Here is a 25,364-nt window from a genome sequence, read left to right as displayed (position 1 = left end):
CTGACTTTGGGGAATTCAAAGCCCATGTCAACTTTAGGAAAATCTTAACAACCCCTTACTAGGTGTTGAACAAAGACATATATTCAATAGCTTCAAGCAACAGATTGTGTCTGTCACTATCTGTCTGTCCAACAGCATTTAGAAAAAAACAGGAATATTTTTTATCAAAATGAAGGCTATGAAGGAAGTTCCTTCATAGTATTTTTTCATCTCTTTCAGTAGGAACTACTGAGACTTAAGACATGCATGTTATATCTCCTACCCAATCTTCATGTATTGAAGATGTTTCTTTTGACTCTTCCTCAACTCACTGGCCACTGCACTGCTCTTGCACACCAGCATCCCTTTTGGAAAACTCTTCTGATGTTTTATACAAACATCATATATTCTGTGAAGTTGCAATGCAGTACAGTTTGTAGTGCATGTTATTTACACACATTTCTAAGACATGGGGACTAGATCTGAGATTACAACAGTTGTTATATGTAAGGAACACAAGCTCTCAGAACTCATGAATGTTTTAGAGGGTTGTAGCCTGAGTGCTCCTTGCTGGATTTTTATAGTCTAATTTGATGTTACTACAAAGACAGAAGTCTCTGTGTGCTACTGAACACTTTGCTTGTTTACCTCAGGGATCATTGCTGGTGTCTCTTTTTTCTGTTGTCAGTCAGTTCCCTGAGATGTTCTACCTCACTGAAGCTCTAAAGAAGAGGGCAAATATAGAATGTGGTTTTTTTGTGTTCCATGTGACACTTGAGCTGTTTTTTTTAAAAATACTGTGTTTGCTACCAGTAGGTCTTTTACTGTTCTTTCTTTGTTGTTTATTTTAATGATAGATTTTAATTCTCCTGAAGAAATAGCAGATATTGTCCATGCAGACTTGATGTCCGAGGGTGCTTGGAGGCAAACAAAATGAAATGCCCTTTCACCCATACAGACAATTTAGATTCAAGCGATAAGTGTTTGTGGTCTGCATCTTGTATTCTGCTCTGGTTTGGGTTTTTTTATTATTTTTTAAGAAAGTGGTTTTTTAATATGTCTGAAAATCAACCATCCAAGCTCCTGATTGTTCCAGTTTTAGAATTCTTGACAGCTGAAATGGAATCCGCTTTAGAACAAGAGCACGAATAAAGGTTAAAGGCAGGCATCAAGCACATTGCTAGCAGCAGACATCAAAGATTTTATTTTCAGCTGGATATTTAGAGATGGAAAACAAATTTAGTAATAGTTTACTTCTGTTTATAAATCTGAACATGAGTCAACTGTGTCATGCTGTTGCCTCAAGGAAAGAGGAGGGGTGAAGCGTCTGAGATGAAGTCAGTTCGTAGGACGAGACGGTTCTGCTCTCTCAGCTGTTGGTAAGGCGGGAGCTGAGCAACATGTTCACTTCTGACACCAAATATCAAGAAAAGTGCAGGCAACTGGAAATCCAGATGACAGCAGCAAGAATAACCGAGAGCTGGAAAACACAACCTCTGAAGGGAAGAGTCCTAGCAAGAGAGATTTAAATGAGTTATTCCAAGTAACCCAAAAAACTTTTCTGCACATGAAGATGCTCCACATTGGCTTAAAGTGCCTTGACAGTTTAAGACATCTCCTATGTTAGAAGCTTTAAAAACATGTCAGATATTTGCCAGAATTGGTTTAGAGGTAACAAATTCTGCATTGGAAGTGCAAGAAGGGAGGGAAGAGAGAACCTTTGGACATCTACTCTTGTTTCCTGTGATTTAAGAACTGAGCTATTATAAAGTCCCATTCATACCCATTCTTTCTCAAATGTGTGCATGGTTTTTAGCATTTTTATTAATAAATTTAATGTCTGGCATACAAAAGATCAGGCATGGGTAGAAAATTAATTTAGGTTAAATATTATTCTAGATTAAAACAGCATTTATTTCATTATAGACAGATACAAAAATTATATGTGTAGGAACAAAGGCATGTAAGTTACATTTACAGGATCAAAACACACTATGTTAAGAAGCATCAGTTCTGAAAAGGTCTTGATTATCTACTGTGAGATTTTTTTAATCTAATTTCTGTGGTAAATGGGCCTCATAGTAACCAATGGGTTGAGAAAACAGAGGCAAATACTAATCTCTGTTCGGGAGTGATGTGACTGCAGGCAGAGCACAATTTATGTCTACTTTTCACAGTGGAGCAGATACTAGGGGAAAACAAGAATTCCTCGAAGAGGCACATTAACATGATGGGCTGGACAATCATATCACTTGTGAACTCTGGAGGCTTGGAAGGAAAGTTAGTTTTATTCAGCTGTGGTCTTGAAGAGCTTTCCCTTATCAAAGCAGTGAAATTAAGCCATGTAATGTTAAAGCTAGAAGAGCCTGCCAGGCCAAGTCACATCAGAGCAGGAATCAAAAGTAAACAAAATGGTAACAATCAGCATGAGGACAGAAACATTAATTTGAGGGTAAAACTTCCTTCCCTGGAAACATTTCACTCAAGATTGATAGGACAATTTTTTCTTCTCTTTTGGAATAAGCAAAACCCCATAAGCCTTAACTCGGAAGAAATAATTCATTGCAATCCCCTGGCTTGTTCTATCAAACAGATAAAGACTTAGATGATTACATTGGCTCCTTCTGGCTTCCTAATTTATTTTCCAAAATGAGGAAGAGGGGGAGGATTAAATGGGAGATTAGCAGCTCTGGTGGGAGTGGAAGGAGGGTTTTCCCATGACTGGCATTTTGTAATCTCTCTCTGAAAGTGATGTTTTCAGTCTTTGTACCTGTTCTTTTTAGATCATTAGTGTTTCTATCAATTTTCATATCAGAGAAGTATATTTTAGCTTTTATTCTTCTTATAGCAGGGAGGATGTTGTTCATTTGAGAACAATGGAGAGTGTTCCTCAAGGGAATTCCTCTCAATTCTTGATTTTTTTTTTTTTTTTCAGTAATTGTTTCATTTGTTATTTCATTGGATACCATGATTTTTGGAGTCACATAATTACAAGCAATCTTCTTTCATAGTAAAGAAACTACTATAAAAATATGTCCTGAAAACTGTAAAATCTGAAAAAAAAGGCAGAACCAAGTAGTTGATGGTGTGGATATTGTACATGTTAAATATATAATGATTTTTTTTATTGGGTGGGGGTGGGATGGGGTACAAAAAGCTTGGTTTACATTTCCAGTATTTAACCATTTATAGATAAAACTGCGAAACTATACATCCTTCATGTTGAGGGAGATTGCAGTAACGTATTGTATAAAGGGAATGTCAGAGAAGGAAGGTTGCTAACTTCAGAATGATCTTACTGGCAAGTGGTGAAGAGCTCTCTGCAAATTTTTAGTGTATCTGGAATTAGTGATCAGCAGGAAAAAGTCACAGCTTCCTGGGGGCTGTAGCATGTGGTGTTATGAGAAAAGCTGGAGTAAGTTAGCTTGGAGCCTGGAGAAGAGAAACACAGGGGGTGACAGTGTCCACCAGCCACAGGGAGTTTTGACAAGTGCAACACTTCTAGGAGCACAATGAAACAGCAACATATGCCATGTCCAACAGGGAAACTTAGCCTTGGATGTAAGGAAAAGCTTTTCACCATCATTGTTGTTAAAGCTTGGAAAGGATCACCCAAAGGTGACATGAAATGTTCATCCTTGGACACCTTCCAACCCTGATGGAACTGGATGCTGGAATCCACCTTTCAGGTTAGTCTTGCTTTGAGCAGTTCATGACCTCCAGAGGTCCTGCCTCATTAAGAACATTATAGATTTGTCTTGTAAGGACAGACATCCCTCCCCTTTATTTCCTGCTTATTGCTAAACACTGGATCTGTAGCACTGAAACCTTACTTTAAAATGAACAGTTTTATTCTGATGTTTGTCTTCTTTTATGAGATGCTCTTAAGAGTTGGACAGCAAGATGAGGAAAGGAATGAACCTGTCTTTATCACCTACAGTATACTGGTGACGTTTCTTTCTGTGGGAAAGGAAGTTTGGTGGTGTACCACAAGGTGTAGTGGTAAGGATTATAGCCATCTAGTTTCTCATGTTTCCCAGCCTTCTGAATTACTGCCTGAAATCTGGAGCTGATGTTGAGATTCGCTGTTTTCTCCCTTTCTGCTAGGAGCTGGGGATGTGTGTGGGCGGCTTTTTGTCCCACTCCCTTTTCTTCTTGTATCTCTCCAAAATACTTCTTCCTAAACTTTACAAATGCTGCCAGGAGAAATTTTGGCATATGCATAGCATTAACTGTTGTCCTGTTCCTAACTGATGAGAATACACCTTTGAAATTGCTAAGAATTCTTTGCTTTGGAGTTGGTTGTAAGGTTTATTTTGCATCTAATTTGTGATTAAGTGGCTGTAGCATTTATTTTAAAATAAAACACCTCTGTGTTTACTTTTTTTCAGTTTTGTTGATTTAAAGTAATTTTTATGTTTAGCTGCTGGTGTTTTCTGGACACTTCTATTAATGTCTGAGCCTAGTAAGGGCAGGTCTTGAGTTCATAGCTCAAGTTCACTTAACAGATGGCCTTCCTTGGCTAACTTGCTTGTTCTCCTCCCCCTCTCTTCCCTTCTCTAGAGAGAGAAGGTCTCTCTGCTCATGGCTGTGAACTTGTGAAAACTGGATTGTACTGGTTTAAGCCCTTATGCATCCAAGCTGGGATTGAACACTCATGTTCATCTGAGTAGTTGTGCTGATGTACGCAATTTTCTTTATTTTTCAACCTCTTTGTCTTCCTGCTTCCACCCACAAAATCTTCCCCACCCTTCCAGGTTGCCTCTTTGGCTACTCAAACATCCAGTTTTTCATTAAGCGACTGGGTGGTTTTCACAAAGCAGAAACTAAGCTCTGTATTTTAGGATTTAGGGGTTTTTAAAAACAGCCTTTTACCTATTTTTCATATCACCTCCTGTAAACTATCTGTACAGTCAAACTTTGTGCCATCAGACATAATGACCCCGATATCCTTGAGCTTCACTGTTTCCTATTTTGTAAGTGTGGCACCAGATTTCCCTATGAACTGGGGCATAAGTTAATTCCTTGGAAACTCTTCTTTGTGTTCTGGTGGGTTGGAGCTTCAGGCAGGGATGGAAGGAGAGGGCTTAGCAGTTCTCTGGGATGGATGCCAAATAGCTTCCTCTGAATCCTCACCTCAACTCTCTTTTCCCCTCATTTCTTGGAACAGAATAGATTCACTGTGCTAAATAGAGTAGAGTTACCTTTTAGAAGCTGAAAGACCATGATTTTTGGGCTTCATAATTTTATCATTTTATGTGAATTTAGTTTCTTGGAAGATATAACTATTAATATCACCAATCTTTCTTTTTCTTTTTCCTTTTCCATCTCCCACAATTTCTTTGTTGCAGTGCTGATAGTGACACTTGCCAAGAGTTGCTAATAAAAGATAAAATTAAATACCTCTCAGTACAGAATTTAGTACAAGAGTAAATCCCATGTCTCATAGCTCAGCATAGGTATCCTTAAAAGGTAGGTTAGTCATACATGCTCCTCAGGGGCAAGTGCATGAAGTGCCAGTACTGTGTTTGGGAGCATTTGGGTTCAGAGTCCTGAAGCTGACAAGTATGACTTTAGGATAACAAATGAGTAAATGAAGCCTTAGTGTTCTGGAGGAGTTCACAGGATGTTCTTGCTTTAGCATGCTTGAACAACTCTGCTCTCTGTCACACCTGCTTCACACAGCAACATCCAGCTTTGCACCAAATGGCAAAAAAATGGACATCCTGAACTTCCTTACTGAGCAATAAATTCCATCCTGTTTAATGAAATACGAACAGAGGTCTCCTGCTGATAATGTTTGGTTGGATCTTTTCTTGAAATTAAGGGTGTCTTTCTGTTTATTTTACAATACCTGAGAGCAATATTGTTGTAGGGAGCCAACTGTTTTATCTTTTACCAGCCTGAAGTGCTCTGAAGAATTTAATAGTAACCAAACCATTTTACAAAAAGTGCTATCTCAAAACAGATTCAAATGCAGCTTTACCTAGGAAAGCCATGGAAACACATTTATTTTTTTGTTTTTCATATGGAAACAAATGTTCTGTTCTTGTACCATGTGAAACTGGAATAGATTCTGGTCAGGCAATGCATATTCATTCCTTGAGACTCCTTGACAGTTTTAACTACAGTCATTTCCCTCTCCAGCCCACTCCTTTCACTTCTAACTATGAGAATGGGAATTCCTTCATCTTCTGGGAATTGTGCTTGCATGTCTCTATGCCTTTATGGATAAAAATCTGTTAAAATTTATCTACATGGAACAGATTCAGTGTGTGAATTGTGTTCTGAGGAGTTGCGATATAGAAATAACAGCATTCACCAAAAATGGCTTTCAGTGGTAAGCATTTTTTCTGTATTATTGTGGACTTTTTTTATACTTCTTTCAGTATTTTGAAATTTGTTGTGGGAAGTGTTAATCTGGGTGAGTCATGGTAGATCAGCAAAGGTTCCTTGGCTGAGATCTGAAATGTCACTGATAAAGCCTAAAATCTTGTCCTTACATAAATTAATGCATCCACTAGTCTGCAGTGATGCCAGTTAATCACGTGCAAGCAGACATGTAATGCCTCTCCTCTCTGATCTTCACCAAGCATCTGATGGGAAATCTGTTCAGGACAATAGCAACTGTCTCTTTTTTTGGAAAGTTGAGAAATATCCGTAGGGAGCGTTTGTATGAACTACCAGGTGTGGAAAATGTTCCATAAAAGCTTTTACTAGTCCTTGAGCTGGTTTTACATTACACCCAGAGAGTCAAATCAGTTATTTGCTTTAGTCATTTCAAAATTATTCTTCTCTTGCCTGTTTTAAGGGTTTGAAGGTTCAAGTGGCAGCATTAGGAGTTGAGAAGGCTGTATTGTACTGAACAAAATGAGGGCTATTCTCCGAAACCCTGTCCCCTGTTACACAGGGTCCATCTATACTGCAGGAAAAAAGAATAAGTAACAACAGATTAGTTGTGCAGGGAGCCACACAAAACACATTGCCTGTGTGGAAGATTCAGAACACTGAATTCATGTGCTACTGAAAAGGTCTCCCCTCCCCCCAGCTTCTGTGAACCAACACCTTTTCTATTTCCTTTCCTTTCTTTTCCTTTCCCTTTCCTTTCCCTCTTCCTTCTCTCTTCTCTTTTTCTTTTCTCTGTTACAGAACCTTAATGTGCTGGAGGTCATTGGATATTTTTCTCATTAAAATTTATGTTTTGAATTGTTACCAGGTCACCAAACTGGCTAAATACAAAGAAGGAGGATTTAGCTGAGTCTGAGCCAACCATTTACTAATAAATCTCTTGGGGTCTCTAAACACTGGTGAATCTCAACATCACTTTGATTTGAAGGCAGATTAAGGATTACAAATACTTTATAAATCTATTTTTAGCTTTGCTGCCATTACATGGAGGTGAAGGATTCAGTGCTACTTTTTCACCCTTTTTTACCCAGCAAACTGGAATGATTTATTTTGATAGGCAGAAAAATGTTAAGTGTTTATACTCCATCTGTACCCAGTGCATGAAACAGTGGTAAGTGATGTGGCCAGAATGCATTGGTACATAACTCAGGGAATTTTGGTATCACAAAATGAGAGAGCCGTGGAAAAAAAGGGGTTCCCTGGTAAACTTTTCTTTCCCACAGATTGGATGTGGATGAATAGTGCATGAATATTTCAACTTTCATGGCTCTTTGTCTTAAGTCTTTGTGCCCGATTCCCACTGGGGAGCATGGTCTCTGTGGGATACTGCAATTCCTTGACACATCACTCTTGACTTGCTGTTGTGTCTGGTAAGGAAATATCTCTTGCTGTACTTTGCCATCATCCTCTTAGATACAGGGATTTCAAATAATGATAGAAATTGCCAGGTGAGTTTATTCAGGAATAACTAGGTGTTTGGATACAAGGTGATGGACATGCCTTCTTAGCCAGGTATGTGATACACCTTTTCCAAACTTCCAGAAGCCTATTCTGGCAATGTGAAACTGCAGGAATTCTGTGAAATTCAATCACAGAAAAGCCCTGTCCACAGGGCTGCACAATCAGCATCCTTTAGTCCCCCAGTGCATTACACCTTTTCCCCCATGCCCCTCTTTGTCATCTGCACCAGTTGTTTGAACCATTTTGCTCTGCCCTGTAAATTCAGTTCAATCCCAAAACAGTTGGGAGGGGCTGGGAGAAGGCATGATGGCTCCTGTTTCTCGGAAACCTTCTTAATTTGGTGCTTTATACATTTTAGAAATAAAATCCTGAGATAATATGTAAATGTTAATGAGCCTTAGCTGGGCTAAAGGTGCCGAGATTTGCCTGCAAAATCCATCTGGATATCTGTCAGTGCAATGTTTGTTCTTTGTATTATTCTTTCAACCTGCTGTAAACAATTTCAATGGCTTCTGGATTTCCCCTTGATATACAAACGAATCTTCAGTGGTGATCCTCCCTTTGACTCTCTGCATCAGTTCTGATGCCAAGTGGAAACAAAACTCCCTTCTGTATAATCCTGAACCGTGTGCTCCTGTGGGATGACTTCTGACAGGGAAGGAAAGGCAGCCCCAGCCCTTTCCCTGCCACCAGGCTTCAGGAGATTCAAGCCAGAAGAGTGCAGAAAGTCAAGGTGGAGACCTGATCCTTGAAACCTGTCTCCAAGGCATCAGCTCTGGCACCCCAGGCAAGGAGAAAAAACAGGGCAGAGGGTGAATTGCAGCTTGCCCCTTGCACAGCTTTGTATAAAGCCTTTGAACCCTTGCCCTAAGGGGAGCCAGGGTGCCCCTGCAAGGCAGGGGGCTTCTAACAATGTGCCCCTTGTGCTGGCTGGTTTCTCCAAATGCTGCAGCATCTTGGATTATCTTGTTAATTGCTTCATCAGAAGGAACTCCCTCCTGATCTAAGAGTAATTTCCTACTGCTGTTGCTGGATGGAAGCTGAAATAAAGCAGTTTCATCTTTAGAAAACTATCAACCCTGAAAGAGTTGGGCTATTATTTTAAGTAATGTAATGAGCAAACGTTGCTTAGAAATCATTAAAAGAACATTCACTGCTCCAGACCCTGCTATCCAATGTATATTGATGAAGCTTTTCCTGAACCAGGAGGATGCAGGTTAATTTTTTATGCTAAATTGACAGTGGCAGGGGCAAGATATTTTGCTGCTGCTGTGTATTGCATTTCCATCACTGGAAATTGAAGTTGAATACAGGCTATTAGTGTAAGTGTGGGTGAATGGTGCAAGTGAACATTCATAATGATTTCTTCATAGAGGTTTGAAATTAGAGTTGGCAGGATTAATTTTTAGCTATACCTTTTTTTTTTTCATGGCAATGCTGAACTGTTTGCACTTTTGTAGCATCCCAAGTTTGATCTGAAGTTATGCTTGTGTTTTGGTTTTGGGATTTTTTTTTCTTCATTGGAAAGCTTCTCAAATCTGCAATGGAAATAGCAAATTGTACCCTACAATAACTAGTGATTTAAAACTTTTGCGAATAACATGTAAGATGTGTAAACTCATTCATTTCCTGTCCTGCTAGATGTGGAACAATGTCTTGAAATTTGCTTTCCATGTTCACAGTTCCTTGACCATAAAGATGTATAATCAGCTACCTTGCCCCAAGGATTGTATTTGGAGCAGTTATTTTCTTTTTTTTATTCTAAGGTATATACAATTCTGACTATGGAAGAAAGATTGAACTTACACCAGGGATGTAATAAATTCAGGTTGATAGCTCAAATGAAAAACAAGAGGGGTAGATTGAACTCCAGCTGCCCACCAAGATGCAGGGTTTTCTAAGTGTACTTGGTGGCACTGAGTGCATGCAGGCATCCCATGTAGGCTTCAAAGCACTGGTGAAGTATCTCAGAATAATTCTGTTGTGAAAAAAAAAATAAACAACTCTAAAACTTCAGATCAGTATGAGAGAAGGAAAAGTTTAACCAAGTTTCTGAATACAGAATTTGTCTGTACGCTCAGTGAAATAAAGTTTTCAGAGGAGCTTCAAGATCTTTGGAAAGAGGCTGCTGAAAAACATGGCAAGCAAATTGCTAGCATAATGTAAAATACAGATGGAGTATACAGGCTTGTGTTCTTCTTTCAGAAAAGCAGGGGGTTTTTTTTGGTGTTACAACTTTGTAAAATAACACCTACAACTGTTTTTTGTAGTTAAATTTCCACCTTCATGGTTCTCCTTTGTATAGATGTTGTTCAGCTGACAAGAGCTGGAGCACTGAATATTTCTGGATCCTCATGATGGGCAGGTTTCTAAAGCTCACCGTGCTTTGTGTTGCTCAGTAACAGCAGGGGACTGGTGATGAAGGTGACAGATGAGCTGATCCAGCAGAAGCACGGTGTCATTTCTTTGTCTGTACCTCGCACATGTGCAGTCTTTCTGCAAGGTTTTCTCAAGGAGAAAACCAAAACCGTGCAGTGAGAGAGCACTACAGTGTGGGAGAAATTAATAATGGCTGAGACCCAAATTAGCTGTAGTCCTAAAGAAAGAAAATGAAAACAATTTAGGGCATATTTTTTGAGGGAAAAAGAAATCTGATTATTCTTACATTTCCCTATTGCCTTCTTCACCTGTTAAGAAATAATTATTGTATTGTAGGATTTTTAGTATTTAGAGATTGAGCTCTCAGCTATAAGTCTAAATCAGATGACCCAACACTTGTTCTCTTTCACGCTCTTCTTTCCATCAAACATGAGCTGAGTTTGCTCCTTGAGTTTGACCATGGAGGTGGAATCAGATTTCATAAGGGAAATGAAAATCTCATTTTCAGCCAGATGTTGGATATTAAAACCAGACACATGTTAGGAAGCTTGATCTGAAGAGCTATGCATATGGTTTAATTTTTTCAGTAGAAAATGTAATTAAATTGTCTGGTGTTCCTGGATTAGCCCATAGTGCTTCATGCTGTAATCTTGCACAAAGATCTAAAGTGTGTGGTTTTGATATTTCTGGTATATGTAAGCTTTTTTTATTGTGAAGGACTGGTATCTGGCTCAATTTATTTACTAATTAACCTTTCTTTTTTCACTGATTGTCGGAGTTGGTGTGCTATGTGGTCATAGATAAACTTATCCTCTGTTGTTACTCTGGGAAGAATGTTTTTAAACTTTGATTTCTCTAAATATTAATACTAGCTGTGAAGCTTTTTCTAACGATAGAAGAAAATATGTGCAGCATAGATTTATTTACTCTATGTTTTTATAAGTTTACTATGAAATTTGGCTCATACTGATTCCTGGCATGTCACTTCCTAGAGGAGAACCACTGAAGGTAATTTCAAACATACTCTTTTGCTTGTTTTTCCTTTTCTTCAAAGGAAATTAATTGTGGATGAGGGAGAAGGGAAGCAGAGAAGCATTGGTGCACATGATTTTTGTCAGGGAAGAAGTGAGTAAATAGAATAAAAAGGGCCATGCCTTCGGCATGCATGAAGATGTGTGCAGGCTTTGCAGATCAGCTGTCTGCAAGGGACTTTCTCTGGAAACCCTGGAAGTGAAGTGTGTAGGGTCTGCCCACATACCCCTGTGAATGTGTAAGAACCTGTCCTTGCCTGTTGGACAGCCGTGGGGACAGAGCAGCAGCCCAACACGTGATGGCAGCCAGGGGCTGTGTGCTGGGAGTCCCTGGAGGGAGGCATCCTGTGCTGCTGGGGGTGGAACGTGCTGCTGCCGTGTCTGCCTTACTGCTGTCAGAGCTGCTGGCCCAGGGGAGTAGGACTGTGTACATCCACCTGTGTTTGGATGTGCCACTCGTCTTCTCCACTGTGGAAAATGAAAACAGCCACCTTTTTCCCCTAGTGCAGATCTTTGTCACTTTATGGTGTTTGGCTACTGTAAGGCTCATGTAATGTGGATCAGATGGAAAGTGTGCAGAGTGGTTTTCTGACTCCTGTCCAAGGAAAACCTTGGGTCAGCTGGCACACAGCTTTCTGAGAGCTGGCTCAGCCAAGTCTTCCTAAGGATGGCAAATGAGCTGCCTGTTCAGCCATGAGGAGCCTGCAGCAGGCAGGGATGCATCACTGGGGCAGCGTAATGCGTAGGTAAGACATCAAGTAACTGCTGTAGGTATTTAGACTCCCAGCCACTTGGGCAATTCCAACTTGAAGAGTGGCTGGGAAGGTCAAAATAATGCTTGCTCAAAGCATGGAGAGTGACTGCAAGGAGGAAGAGTGAATTGCCCTGTTTGGTATCACTCAGTCACTCAAGAGAGCACCTAGCAGACAAAAAGACAAAGATTGTAAACCAGGTTGTGTCTGGCTTTGCTTAGGTAGTCACAGTCTTTCTCATGATTTAACTAAATGTGTTTTGTACTAATTTATTTAGGCAGGTGCTGAAGCTTTTTTCCTGTGAATCCTGCACCTACCGCCGGCCAAGCTGAGACCCTCCCTTCAGTGGCAGGGTTTTGGTGGCATGGACACTGTCCCCTTCAAGGCAGCTTGGTGTGGTAGGAGGAGGTGGCAGAATGAAGGGGCAAAAGAAGGGTTGGTCTGCTTCCTTGGGGTAGGTGACCCTTCTCCAAGCGACCTTCTGCAGCACAGTGATGACTGTGCCACTGTGTGTCTGTCAAGGCCTTGCGTGCTGTTGGGTTTTGCTTCGGTGGGTATGAAGGAGTGCAGTTGAAAAAAGGAAGGACTGGACTTTTTTGAGGAAAAATGTCCTTTGAAAGAGCATGATTTATGTCATTTCAAAGGCAGGAGTTTTTAAACATCTTTGCCTCTCTGTTTCCTATGTTCAGAAATCTCAACTGAAATAGTCGTTTTCCTGAAAGGAATATTAAGCTGTCAGGAAAACTTTGCAACAGCTCTAGCAGACTGATCTTATGATGAGCTTTGGTTTTGAGTTACTTTTAGCTTGGGATGTCCCAGTTTTTTTGGTCTCTAAGCACCATCTGTCTCCCTTTCTAAATACCTACAGTAACCAATTCTAATTGTCTGAAACCCTAATATGCTTTTTTCCCCACCCATGGCATCTTCACAACTTTAAATCTATGTGACAAGGCAAACTATTCAAATTATTGATTTAACTTCTTTATTCAAGGAATAACTTTTTTTAATGAAAGTTTTAATATTTTTCCTAATCTTAGAGGCAGATTTAAGATCACCTTGTTTTACAACCAATGTTCTTTTGCAGAAATTTAAATCACAGAATTTCCCTGGAATACTTGCACCTGCTAATGTTAGATTTTGTACTTAGAAATCAGCATGTAATAATATATCTCATGATAACCTAGCAGCTGGGGAAGTCCATGAGCACTCAAAGACAAACAGGCAGTCAGCCACTGTGATAGTTACCACTTCACAGCCCTTTCAGTGAAAGGCTACAAAGTGGGATTGGTGCAAAAATGCCTTTCAATGGGTGAGAAGTTTCCACTAGAAATACATAGAGGGAAAATATTCACTAGTAAAACTCTAACTCATGAATTATCATTTAGATGAAGAAAACAAAATCCCATAAGTGGTGGTCTGAAAACATTTTTTGGAATTAAACCCATGTGTAGTCTGCAGCATTTTTTTCCATCAAGCTGTTTTAGGCTAGGCTGGCAGCCTCTAGTAACAGGATTCATTTGGCTCTCAGCAAGCTGGCAGGCATCTTACAAGAGGGAAAATTTGGCTGGGCATTCTGTTTCTTTATACCTCTTGGATTCAGCTGTGGTAAGTTGAACTGCCAGAGAGAGATTTAGATGGTACCCTCCTTATTTAAGGTGTGTGACGGAATGCATTCAAGAGAACTGAGGCAGATGCATATCTTGCTTAGATCTGCATTTTAGATTTATCATCTTTGTTGCCTTCTTGAGTAGCAGTGAAAATTAAATGAAGTGGCAGTGCTGAAGCAATGTGCTCATACTCATCATCTCTATTCACCCACCTTTTCAGCTCATCTCTGTCTTTCCCTTTTTTCCCTTTTTTTTTTTTCCTGGTGACACTTCAGCATATGCTGTGAACATATGCCAAAACTCTCATTCTTAAAAGCTGCCTTCATTCATCTTGAGCTGTTATCAAGAGCTTTGTCTGCTTCGTGGGTAAATTGCACAGTGCTGAATCAATGTCCTCTTGTACTGGAAACCAGACAATTCTGACAAACTCTGTTGCATTCATCAGGAGTGAGGGAAGAGATGGCTTAGCTCATGCAGAATGCAGGGATCAAAACACCTTCTGCCTCTCAACTGAGGCAGTGACACAAACGTGACTGCTGATCCTAAACCAAAAAAAATTAGAAATGTTTGCTTGCTGCAAGTTACTTTGTATGCTTGACAGGTATTCCAGCATTACAGGTGACAGTTTTTGGAGCATAAGCTCCTATGTGTACTTCATCAAGGTGATCTTCAGATCATGTATTATTTTGGCTCTGCACTTGTTTTAAATTCTCCTTAATGTAATTTTAGCTGTAGCATGAATGTACTTAAAGCTGAATACTCTCCTTGACAGGAAACCTCAGATGAATAAACCAGACCTATTGTGTAATTAAAGAGTTTATTTGGAAATTTGCTTTGTTTCAGTTTTTAAAATGTTGTTTAATTTGTTCCAGAAGTAAAGTGAATTTGTTTTTTCAGAACTTGGTCATGACTGCTGGTGGTCAGAGATATAATAAATTGAATTACTTCCTAATTTAAACACATTATAAATATGTAAACTAAGGTATAGTCTGCAAGGACAGGCATTGGCAATACAAAGTGATAGGACCTTTCCAAAGAAAATTGTCTTTTTAATTACACTGAATAATAGAAACTGCTTCTTCCCATTGCAGATGCACAGATGTTGGGAACTTGTTTGAGTGACAGGTTCTGCAGTAATTTGAGTACAATACTTCAGTAGATTTATGTTGAGGGAGAGGGGAGAAGGGGAAAAAATACAGGCTCTGCTAGAAACTACATATATATTCAGCAAGCAAATGAGATACAAGCTTTGAAACAATAAGCTGCTCTATAATGCACAGACGGTCTTTCAGGATACCAAGTCTCAGCTCTGAAATCTCTCTACACATTGATAAAAATGTCTAACTGAATGAAATAAGTTTATTCTGTCTCATGTTAAAGCCCTGTTAAGCTACTGAGAACTGACTGAGCTTCTGACTCAGTCATTGTTCCTGGCTTTTTACAACTCCTCCCATTCAGTTAATTAAAAAACCTGTTCCTGAGCAGGAAACAAAAGCACTTTTTATACAGAATTGGTCTATGTGCATTTTAAAGATTTCTCCTTCATGAATGCAGTTTTTCTTTATCTTTGTTTACTGCAGCACAAGTGGGTGCCAGGGGCAGTGCTGGGATGTGACTGCTGTCCTTGCGTGGAGGACACACCGTCCTACACTTGGGCCAGGCTGTGTTGCCCACGGGATGGGGTCAGAACCTGAAAGGCACAAAAGACTCTCAGTGAGCAAGAAGGCGAAAGAATTGCTCTCAGGAGCAATGAATGGTGCTCAGGTCAGGCCACAGAAATGGGGGTACTCATGTGGGAGAAGCAGGAGGAAAAAGATCTGTCAGCAAAAGAGCAGAAAGCATAAAGGATGGTTGGTTTGCAATTGAAGGAAGTGTCTTTGCACTGTGGCAGAACCATTAAGAGCTTGACTTTTGGTGAGTGCTGGCTTTGAAGCTTTTGCCAAATCAATAAAGCTGTTACTCAGTAAGGCAAAGTTAATGATTAAGCTCAGAGGTTGTTGCTGTTATTTTAGTGAAAGTTTTTACTTACCAAGAAATGTGTATGAACTTGTTTGGGAGAGCTGCTTTCACTTTACAAATTTATTTTTTAAGAGATGGATGCCAAATCCAAAAAGTTGTCTGGTGTAAATCCACAACTTTGCTTGTGGTTAGGATCACTGGAATCCATATTGTGGTAAAAATGCACTTCTGCACATCTTCAATCTCTCCCTATAATTGCAATTTCTCAATTTTTTAAATCAAAGTGAAATGATAGGATTCATAGTAGACCTGACACAGAGGCTGGAACCTGCTTGTTTCTAATTTGCAGAAGTTGGCTCTCTTCAATGCATACAAATTTTGGTCCCTAAAATGATTAGCCCTGTTTTCAAATTCATCTGTTTCTTTAAGAATGAAGCCTCTTCCATCTGTCACTATAACATTTTTCTGTTGCCACAGGTGGACAGAGTTTCTTTCTTGAATGCTGTCTAGTTTTTCTATTTCTGTCAGCGCAAAAAATAATTTTCATCTTTTTGAACAAATTTGGGCACTGGAATTAAAAGAAACTCTTCCACTAGAACTGTTCCACTGAACTCAGGTCCTGAAATATTGCTGTCCTCAGAAAATACTCCACTTTCTTTCATTAACACTTAATTTGCACAAGGAACTGAAGTTCACAGTTCAGCAACCAAAATGGCAAGTGTGAAAGGTGGAGGCACCTGCTGAGGCAAGGGAAGGATGTCACTGGGTTTCTGTACTCATTAGGCACTTCTAGTTCATCATCCCCAAGCAGATTATGGACTACAACTGCACTGCTGCTGGTGTAGGCATCAGCCTACAGGAACAGATTGTGTTATTGTGTTTTCTCCAAATTATTAATTACAAATTGTTCTGAAATAAAAGGAAAAGGGATTTTCTCTGTCAATATTGAGGAGGAAAACTTACACATTCATAATTTCTTCTGAAATCAGTTTTAATGAAGTGAGTAATCTGTGGTATAAAGGCAAAATATTTGGATGCAGCTCTGATGGAGAATCCCAGGTATTCTGTCAGAGCCTGCTTGAAACTAGTAATATTAGTTTCAAATGTTAACCAGAAGTTTGTTCTGTTACTCTCATCTCAACTTTCTTCTGTGCTTTAATGAACTGTTAATCTGTTTTAGACAACCCTGTTTGTTTACTGTATGTATGTCTTGGGATGGATATATACTGATGATCTGGGAGGAGATCCCCTAGCTAGGAATAGATCCAAAGGCAGATTAGGTCTGTGTTCCTTCTTACTTTTAAAGGTTTGTGATGTCTTTCACTCAGATAGAAAAATCTATGGGCACAGCAGTGTGAGGTTCTGTTAAGGGTCTTACCTGCCACCCAATGCAAGGTTTGATATCCAGTTTACATTGACATATCTAAGCTCGGTCTCCGCTCCTTAGGATTGATTTTTAGCCCCGCATCAGTGTTAATGTATAAATGAAAGCAGTGCATTTACTTATAAGGCAAATGTTTCAAAGTATAGTAGGAACTGTAACCATGTATGTTCTCACCTTTGATCCTGCCTCATTTTATTTTCTGGTACTTTTTGTTAGAGGCTTCTAAGTGAGGGATTAAGTTGTCTTTGTCTTCTTATCAAGTCTTCCTCTCTGGTGGCAGGCAGTTCTATTGGATGTTCCCATAAGGATCCTGGATGCTGCTGCAGCAGGTTGGAGCCATAAGCTTTGAGTGACTATTAAACACTGTCATATCTGAGAGAGATCTGCATGGATATTATCCACTCCAGTACCAAGGGAATGATGCTCATACAAGGAAAGATTTTGCCATTGGGCAGCTGCTGTAAAATGTAGTCACCTCAGTACTGTTTCATGCAAGCTCTGGGTTGGTTTAGCTGGGCTTTCTGTAACTCTTTTTCTTTCTCTCAATCCCTTTTTAAGCTGTGATCAGGGTAAGTGCTGATACTCACCAGGAGAGCATCCCGTCTTCATGTGTGTACTCTTCAACAGGAAACTTAGCACAGCTTTTGTTAACAGTAATTAGGAAAGTCAGACAAGTGTGGTAGTCACCAGAGTCCTCTGCATGGTCAACTGAGTGTGTGAACTAACACACTGCTTATGGAACATACTCTTCATGTCTTTTGGAAGCACATGGGAAAGGAAGAAAATTATGCTAATTGCAGGTTAGATCGATGATAATCCAGTAAGTTAAATCTAGTTAACTTACAGTCCAGACACTCAAAACATGTGACCCTGTAAAATGGAACATTTCATTGTGGTAATCTTGTGTTTGTGATGATAATAACTTATGAAACAAAGGTTGGAGGTTAGGCTTGTTTTCCCTGTCTGTCTTTTTACATGATCTGTAACCTAAAATTCCCTCTCTTGCAATATCTGTGAGTTAAATCTGCTTTAAGCTATCATCAGTTACCATTTGAACTGATTTTTCTTTGTTATGCTGCCAACAGAATCTTTATTTTTTTGTTATGCTAGTTACAAATCATAAAGGTAAGATAAGACAAAAGAGAATGCTAGGCTGTACCATCCCCTTTGCTTTGCCAGCACAGGATTAGAGGGTTTGATTAGCAAGCATTGCATTGCTGTGTGGGAAACTTGGTTAGATTCCCTTCCTTGATGTCTAAGATGGTGTCTGTGCATATGCACAGGTGATGTGTCAGTGGGCTGGTGCCCTGCTTCAACATGTCTCACCAGGTTGTGGTGCCTGATTCATTCTCTCTTGGTTGATGGGGTATTTATGCCACAGACATGACACAGTGAGGAATAAAGGCATTCAAGCTTTCAAAATCTTCCTAATACTTCCAGGAAGTTAAACTATTCATTCTGAAGGGCTCCTTTGCCATGAAATGTTACACAATATCAGCTGAATATGCCTTTGTGCCTTGCCCTCTGCTTTGCAGTGCCATAAGTTTAGCTCCAGTACACTTGATGAATTCTACTGATGACATGTTTACTTAAATCTATCTCTAGTTCATGTTCCATCTATATTTTTAATACATTCCCAAAATTTCCAGAAGATTTGGTATAAAATGGGACACAGGAGGTCCTCTTCTTCACCTGTCTTCTCAAGGAAAAGTATTGACAGGCAGTTCTTAAAAAAACAGGAGTATTTTGGTTTCTTACAGCTGTTTCAAGGTGATTATGCTTTAAGAATCAATAGTAGCATTTCTTGTTTGTGTCCCAGTTGTCATGCTTTAGAAGCTGTGTACCAAAGATACACTTGTGTGTTTTCCTGTTGTATTCTCCACCCTTTTATAGTTTCCTGTGTGCCTTCAGCAGGCTACAATATGAAAATAAACAGTTTTCATTAATAACTCCAAAAAATATCTTCTCTGCCCCCAAGCCATTTTTCCATAGCTCTCAGAAGCTATCGGTGTGGCAGATAAGGATGAACCTGTGCTGCTGGGTTATTGTGCTCTATCTTTGACGGAGGGGTTGAACTTACCATGGCACTGCATCCATGTTAGTTTGCTGCCACATCCCAACCTGAGATGGAATCAGCAGCTCCTTCAGTGGAGAGCTCAGAGATAACAGAGCAGGTGATTTATTTTCCTGTCTTCTCTGTGAGCAGCGAGCCTGCCTGCACTAGTTTGTTTGTGGACTACTGTCTGCTCCTGCTGTTAAAAACAGCATTCTGTAATTCCATTTACATTTGCAATTTGTCTCTTTGCAGTGGGGTTCTGCTGCTGAGTGTGCCTGCACTCTTCTCTCCTCTGGAGAGCTAGAACAAATGCTCACTGTTGACAAGCTGGAAGATGACAAAAGTGAAGCAAGGCATTTATTTCTCACTCATCGTGACTTCTGCTTGTCTGCCAAACCCTTTCACATTGGCTTAGTGATAGGTCCCTGAAAGAGCTTCAGTATTAATTTTACACTGTGGTCCCAGTTAGCCACATGATAGCTCTGTCAAAGGTTGTGATGGGCTTTTCTTCCTTTTCTCAGGTCTAGACAGCTACAGCCATTGCTAGGACAACACTTCTTGCAACAACAAAACGCCACATTGAGGTTCTATGCAAAAACATATTGGCAAATGTCAACTTAAATTAAAAACTGACTATTTTTTTTTTTTAATTGCAAGTGGGCTGAAGTGTTATGGTATAGCTTAATCTATTATTTTAAAGTCTTTATTTTGCCATGCTCTCTCTTGACTGGTTGCCTTGTCTAAGGATTAGTTAGGGATGAAACAGCTCAACCGTATAATCTAGTAGATGGGCTGATGGGGAGACCACAAACTGAGATTCCTTCTATTGTCTCCTACTAAAATGAATTTATATCTTTATCATACATTGAGGAGAGCTGTATACACAATTCGATAATGACTATGGAGGTGCATCTAAGAACCAGATTTCCTGAAGTGTACTTTTTGGCTTATGCTCTTCAACTCTGCCCAGTTATATCAAAGATCATCATTTTGTGAAGAAAAACAAAGTAATTTACTTGTGTTATACACAGGACTGCTGAAAAATGTAGGCAAGAGCTGTCTTTTTTCCAAAATGATGTTATTTTGTCAGGTAGAGCCTTTCCTTTTTAAGTAGCTCCATTCTTTGAAATACTAAAATGCAGTCAGCATTCAACAGGTAATATGAAGCATAAACCCCTGCAGTGCTTTTGCTGCCCTGCTGTGCTGTCTGCGCATTCTTGAGAAGCAGTGGGCCTTGCATACAGTCTCATAGAGGGCTGTGAGACTTCCTAAATAATCAAAGAAAGACAATACAGCTCCTGCTTCCTTGGAGAAACATTTAGCAGCTAATGCAGCTGAGCAGATGTTTCAGTGACCTTCCATGTTTGCTATTGACGACATGCATTTTTCTTTAACAGAGTTTGTTTTTCCAGCTTTTTTTTTTTGTTTTTGAGCATAAACATGCTCTCATGCTTTTATATCAATGAATACTTGACAGTATGTCCAGCCAGTGAATGCCTGCCATAGATAAAGACTGCCTGGGTCTAGGTACAGTGCAGACACTGTACAGAATGTTTCTGCTTCAGGAACATTCTGGACGGTTGGAAACTGCTGGACTATTAGAAGGTAAGGGGTAAGTCACTTTGAAAACCAGGGGATCTTACATCACAGAAATAACCTGTATGAGCTGGGTTGGAGTTAGGAATGTGTGTAAGCCTGCAAGAACCTAAGCATTGGAAGTAGCAGAAGCTGGGACATAAAGGGCTGATTAATGCCCCTGCTCACAGCCATTCCAGGGCCAATCTGGCAGGAAGGAAGATGGACTGATCTTCCTGCTCCTAATGGGTTTTTATAAATGCCTTCATAAACTGGAGAATAAGCACTGGTTTAGGTCCATCCTTGCCTTTTTAGCTTTCCAGAGTCACTTCCACCAGTAGTAGATTTATTGTCTTTGCTGTAAGTACCTTCACAAAGAAATAAGAATTCATAATCTACAGAGATAATATATACTAGAATGAAACTGTTCCAATACTGTGCCTGCCAGAGGCCAGACAGAAAGATAGAGATAAAAAGCTTGCAGTGGTTGTTCATTTCTCCCTTGTGTTTGGCTGCAGAGGAATAGCCATACCTGCTCAGTGGACCATGCAGGTATTACGAATCTTTGATCTTTCTGAACCTTCACTGATTTACTACAGAAACATTTCATTATTCTTTTTGTGCTAGTGAGAGAGGGGGGTGAGCTTCTATAAAAGTATAGTTTTAGCTTTATATTTTCTTTATTTTTTATTAAATTTTTGATTAACACAAAGTGAAATTGTCCTGTGGTTTGTTCAAACTTGCTGTCAATTTTTTCAAGTGTCCCAAGGAAATTGTGCCTCTTGCAAAGTGGAATAAATTTCCACTTCAACATGCAGTCAAGCCATACTTGTGTCTGTTAAACTTTTGTTTAAGCCATACTGTATTTGTTTTTTTTTTATGGAGGCTTGAATAGAGACCAGGCAAAAACATAGTAAGAAATTGCTTCTTCCCCATTAGTTAGTTACTGACATCTGGTTCAAATGCGTATTATAGGCTCTTCAGCCCTTCTTTCTCTCCTTCTAATAAAAAAAAAAGTCTGCTTTTATCAATGAGGAAATATATATTTTTAAAAACTGTCTACAGAAAATCTCATATTATAAACCCATCTTTTTCAAGGAAGAGGCATTTTAACGTCTAGCCCTGACAGCTCCCTTGCACAGCATACTTCTTGATTTCATAACAGGCAGAGATTAATGCTGCCCTTCTCTTCTGTGCTTTGGGATCTGTGTGTACTCCTCTGTCGTCAACCTCCTTGTGAACTGCTGCTTATTAACAGTGAGGGCACAGACAGCTTTGTGTTTGTGAGGCTCAGCTGAAGGACGGGGAGGATAGCACAGATAGTGACACAGACAGCTCTGAGTGTCGCTTTGTACGGGAGCAAAGCTCCCAATGATGATTTTCTTTTTTTCTTTCTTTTTTCTTTTTTTTTTTTCTTTTTTTTTTTTTTTTTTGCAAGAATGTGTAGTTCTGCTGTAAAGAGCAAACTCTGCTCCCAGTTGCACACAGCCCAAAGCGTTTGTTCTATGCTGAGGAATTTGGGACTTTTTTTGTAGAACTTTGGGTTGCAGGGAGTAACTGGCCTTGTCTTGCCACCAGATTCACTGTTGTTAAATATATAACAGTCCTAGAAAAATAGTATTATTATGCTTGCAAACAGAGTAACTGGAGAACTTAGAATTAAAGGCCACTGTCTCATTCAAAGGGCTGGATTAGTATTGTTCATATCATGTATTACTATTCAGTATTTTATTTTCCTTCCTCGTTTATGTGAATTCATGCTTTGTTACTGTGCCCAACTCAGTTCCCACTCTGAAGTGAGAATTCTCAATTTCTTTCTGAACTAGTAAAATTTTATTATTGCAGTATACTGCCATTTCAAAAAACTATTTAGCTTCCATGCAATATCATATTCACCTAAATTCTGTGCATAAGCATGGAGTATCAAATCAGAAGTAACTCCACTGAGCTTAGATATGTTTGAGATTACTTTTTTGTCATTCAAAACTCTGATCACAGCTTGCCTTAAATGGTAGACACAGCCAGGAATCTTGGAAATGAGACCCCTAGATCCCAAACTGGCCAGTCGTTTAGGGCTGCATCCCAATGGCTGTGTCGGTAGTCAAAGAGGAAGACAATTGAAAATAAACACAGCCTCAGGTCAGCCCATGGTGAAGGAACACTGTGTGACATCTGTTAAATTTAAGAGCATCCTGCTCTTAGTGACTATCTGAGTAAATTTGCTCGCTCTGTGCTTTAGAGTAGTGGTTTTTCTGTGCTGTCAGATGCTCCCTGGTGCAGCTCATAGTCTCTGCTTCTACATGATGTCCTGGCACATCCTGACTCCATGCACAAGGGCACCTGACTTCACTCAGCTTCCCCACTCCTCAGTTTCTTTTACAGGAAAGTGGGGTACTTGTGAGGGAAAGGACCTGTTCAGCCAGCGAATGCATCTTTCTCTTGGTTAGGCTGTAGCTGACAGGGAAATCCTGAAGACAGGATTTTCATGGTCTGTGGCAGACTGGGGATTAAAAAGCACAGTTCTCTCTTCATCTCTCCGTGTGTGTGCTTTGGCATCAGTCATAACACACTTCCCAGCATCAGTTAACTGAGCAGCTTCTTGCTCATTTTGCAGATTCCCTTAGCCCAAAGGTGTTGGCTGCCTGGCCCCTCTACTGCTTTGCACCCAAAAGGGCTTGAAGTGGACATGCTGAGGAATTCAGATTTAGTATGCTGGCATGTTTCTGTTCAGTATGTGAAGCATTTTCTAAATGCTTGTCTGCTGTCAGGTTTCCTCTGACTACCCATACTGTCTGCCAGGTATAGCTTTATCACTCCTTAATCCCAGAGGTACTTTAAAGTTTGTGGAAAAAGAGTTTACCAACATTTTTCATTATAAGAGGGTATGTCTACAGCAAAAGTTTTCTATACCATCAATAAGCAATTAAACAAATTTACAGGGAAGAAAACCTCTGGGGTTGCTAAGCCCACCTCTTCCCTGCACTGGGCATCCTTCAGCTATGAGTTCCTCTGAGAGCTGGGAAGGAGATTCTGGGCAGTATTGCTAATTGTGCATTAAGTAACCTTTTTACATGGCTGTTGTGGAATGCTGCATGCGGCAGACATTTGGTCTGATCCAGAGAAGCCATTCCTGCTGTGGTACACTGTAGGAAGGGCTTCCTCAGGTCAGACCAAAGGTCCTGTGGCTTCTATCCGAGTGCTGGTCTCCAAAGCACATGAATTGCCTTGGTTGAATGCCACATCATAGCATGCCCTGAAGCAGATGCGAAGCTGGGAAAACTCAACTGATTTTGAGAAGTGTGATGAAGTTAAAACACTGGAAAAAGAGTCCTGCAGTGAGAAATACCAGCATCTGTGGTTACCCTGCTGATAATACTTCAAAGTTACCATGATCACTTTAGAAAGACAAAACATGGAAGGGCGTAAAAGGAAGTCCTCTGCCTTGCAAGTTGATATTCAGAGTTGCAACCACAGAGCTCTTAAAATACTGCTTAAAAGAGTGTGCCCCTGGCAGCAGGTGCTGGGGATGGGCAGCAGCGCTGAGCCTTTTGCTCGGGCACCTCTCCTGGGGGGTGGTGGTGGGCACAGGTGTGTGCACACACCTGGCAGGGGCAGGACAGCTCTCTCTCATGGGCGTCCGGGCTCGCTGAGTTTGCATTGTCTTCTGCTGTTGAGTGGCCTGAAATAGTTCAGTGTGGGTGAATTCTCCAAACGTGTCACAGAAGTCTCAAGCATGATGGGATGTAAAAGGGCAGCAGGGTGCTGAGCACAAGAATGCTGAAGGAGTGAGAAATATTTCTGTAGGTGGCTAACATCCTCATATACTGAATGCATTTTAATGAAGTTCAGCACTATTTGAGAGCAATAATCCAGTGCATTGCAAATTTTAAAATGTGATTTACAGGAGATGCACCAACCACAGATCTTATTCAACCTTTTCCTCATTTTCTAAAGTTTTTTTTTTACATCAAGTCTTGCAGAGACCAGCCTTTAACTTAGTAGTAATTACCATTTCTAAATTTGGAAAGAACACTCCACAGATTTTAAGCTTGTCATGCAAACAGTAAATTGTCTAAGCTTTTCATATATCTGTATTTATAAAATAAGGTTCTAAAACTTTGTGTTCATAATGCACACAGGTGATTGATGTGTCTGGCTGTCCCTGGCAGGTCTGCCTGGGGTGGCTCCCTCCATGTTAGCTCTTGTCTTTTACAAGAGATAGAAAATAGCCAAAGTTTCCATGCTGGGGGGGGAGGTAAAGTTAGCAAGGAACACTTCTTTCTCATGCACTTCTGAAGGAAGGCACCTTCAAAAGAGTTTTAAATGTGTGTGGTTTAATATCTTATGTTAGCTAAAGTTCTCAAAGGGTTTAGCTTATCATTAAGGAAAGTTAGATGCTGTTCCATTCTTAGGGAAGCCCAGGGGTAAAAGGGTTTAGGTTTAGCCTGCTGTTTGATGATGCTAAAACAAACCCAAACTCTGTATGTTTATTGTTTTGGGGTTTTGTAGGTGTGGTTTCTTTCTGTAAAACTTTTAATATTAAAGACCCAAAAGTGCTATCTGTACAGATACTATAACACTGAATTAAGTACCCAAATGCAAATGCCTCCATAATTATTTACTATTTCTAGAGAGCACGTGATAAACTAATCTTTTTTAATTTCACTTTGGCTGCCACATGTTCTTTTCATTCCTAGGCAGTGAATGTGGGTGTCTTTCATGGCAGGTTCAGGAGACTCTACAATCTTTCGTCTTCTTGTTTGGTTACTAATA

At 40.0% G+C, this 25,364-nt stretch overlaps 1 protein-coding gene across 2 annotated transcripts in view; it reads left to right on the top strand.

Annotated features, from left to right (window-relative positions):
• GAREM1 (GRB2 associated regulator of MAPK1 subtype 1) overlaps positions 1-25,364 on the top strand; it is a 101,187-nt gene that overhangs the window by 51,158 nt on the left and 24,665 nt on the right. The window lies entirely within an intron of this gene.

The sequence above is a fragment of the Lonchura striata genome, chromosome 2, assembly GCF_050655825.1.
Source record: "Lonchura striata isolate lonStrDom1 chromosome 2, ASM5065582v1, whole genome shotgun sequence".
Classification (NCBI taxonomy): Eukaryota; Metazoa; Chordata; class Aves; order Passeriformes; family Estrildidae; genus Lonchura; species Lonchura striata.
The sequence above is the reverse complement of the archived record's forward strand: the minus strand, read 5'-3'. Positions and strand labels throughout refer to the sequence as shown.